Below are 2187 nucleotides of genomic sequence, written 5' to 3'. Positions count from 1 at the left end.
CTACAGTAATTCTAGCTTTTATAATTGCACATCTTTTTACCTTTATTGAGATCTTTACTTCATACTACTTTAAGTTTGTGCCTAGTGCCTTTTCATTTCACCCTACAGGACTCCCTTGAGCATTTCTTGCAGGACAGGTTTACTGGTAACAAACTCCCTCAGCTTTTGTTTATCTGGGAATGTCTTAATTTTCCCCTCACTTTTGAAGGACAATTTTGGCAGCTATAGATTCTTGTTTGAAAGTTTTTTTTTTTCCTTTGAACACTTTGAATATGTCAGCTTACTGCCTTATGGCCTCCAAAGTTTCTGATGAGAAATCTGTTGCTAGTCTTATTGAAGATCCTTTGTATGTGGTGAGTCACTACTTTCTTATTTGTTTCATGATCCTCTTTTTGTCTTTACTTTTGAAATTTTGATTATAATGTGTCTCAATATGTGTATCTTTGAGTGCATCTTACTTGGAGTTCGTTGAGGTTCTTGAATGTTTATATTCATTTCTTTCATCAAATTTGGAAAATTTTCAATCATTATTTCTTCAAATATTCTTTCTGTCCTTTTCTCTCAGGTTTTATTCTCTTTCTGGGACTCCCACAATGTATATGTTGGTCCACTTGATGGTGTCCCACAGGTCCATTAAGCCCTGTTCACTTTTCTTTAATCTTTTACATTCTGATCCTCAGACTTGGTAATTTCCATTGTCATATCTTCAATTTAGCTCGTTCTTTATTTCTTCCTGCTCAGATATGCCTTTGTATCCCTACAGTGAAATTTTTATTTCAGTTACTGTATTTTTTTTTTTCTGGTACGCAGGCCTCTCACTGTGGTGGCCTCTCCCATTGCAGAGCACAGGCTCCGGACGCGCAGGCTCAGCGGCCATGGCTCACGGGCCTAACCACTCCATGGCATGTGGACTCTTCCCGTACTGGGGCACAAACCTGTGTCCCCTGCATCAGCAGGTGGACTCTCAAACACTGCGCCACCAGGGAAGCCCCGGTTACCGTATTTTTCAGCTAAGATTTTTGGTCACTTTTTAGGTTTTCTATCTCTTTATAGATATTTCTATATTGTTCATACTTTGTTTTCTTGACTTTCTCCACATCTTCCTTCAGTTCTTTGAGTGTCTTTTCGATAGTTATTTTAAGGCCTTTGCCTAGTAGACCCACCATCAAGTCTTTTGGGGAGACAGTTTCTGTTGACTTTTTTTCCCTTTGAATGAGTCATACTTTCCTGTTTCTTTGTATGCTTTGTTGAAAAAATAGACATTTCAATATAATGATGTGTTAACTCTGGAAATCATATTCTCCAACTTACCCAGGGTTTGTTGTATTTTGCTATTGTTTTTGTTTATTAATTTTGTTTTGGTAATTGTTGTAGGCCGTCTCTGTGTCAAAGATTAGCCTGAGGTATAAACTTAAGGATTTTTTTGGTCTTTTATGAGCTTGTGCCTTTCCCTGGGCATGTGTAGTCACTTTCTAATTTTCCTCACATAGCTGATTTTGTGTGTCCTTAAAGCCTGGTTCCTAAAAGGGAAAAAAGAGAAAAATGAAATGGGGGGTGGGGAGGAAGGGCACCATCCCTTAAAATCCCCTGGAAGTCATTTTAGGCAGAAAGGGAGGGGCTTGCAACAATGAGAGAAGTTGTGACAACAGTGGTCACCATCTATCTGTCTGCACCTCTGTGATCAGAAGCAGCAATTAGAGATCAGATCACACATACCTAATACCTGGAGAACAACATCTTTTTTGCCCACTTTGGCTTCCACAAGCTCTATGCATGTTGTTCCAGGAAAGCATGCACTTCTGCTTGCCATGGTGCTGGGGGAGGATGGGTAGTTGCTACTGTGCTAAGAGCTAAAATTGACCAAAACTAACCACAATTTCCTGTACTTCCCCTGGGTGTTGCAAGAGCTCCAAAATAGCTACATCACACAAATTCTGCCAGTGTAACTGTTTTCTAGGTGGGAAGACAGATACCTGGTGCTTCCTACTCTGCCATCTTCCCAGAATCCTCCTCCAAAATAAAGTTCCTTTTAATGAATCTGTTTCAATAACAAATTTCTACACAGGATGTTTCCTGAAGTTTGTAGTAGCAAAGCACATGCAGAATATACAGACTTGTTTTAAAATACTCTTCATTGTTCAAAAAAAGTCTTAAAATTTACTTGACTTGGTCTTTCTGAAAATATTT

The sequence above is a fragment of the Delphinapterus leucas genome, chromosome X, assembly GCF_059928025.1.
Source record: "Delphinapterus leucas isolate spDelLeu-1000000601 "Yukka" chromosome X, BTC_Dleu_Yukka2, whole genome shotgun sequence".
Lineage (NCBI taxonomy): Eukaryota > Metazoa > Chordata > Mammalia > Artiodactyla > Monodontidae > Delphinapterus > Delphinapterus leucas.
This window is presented reverse-complemented; position numbering follows the sequence as displayed.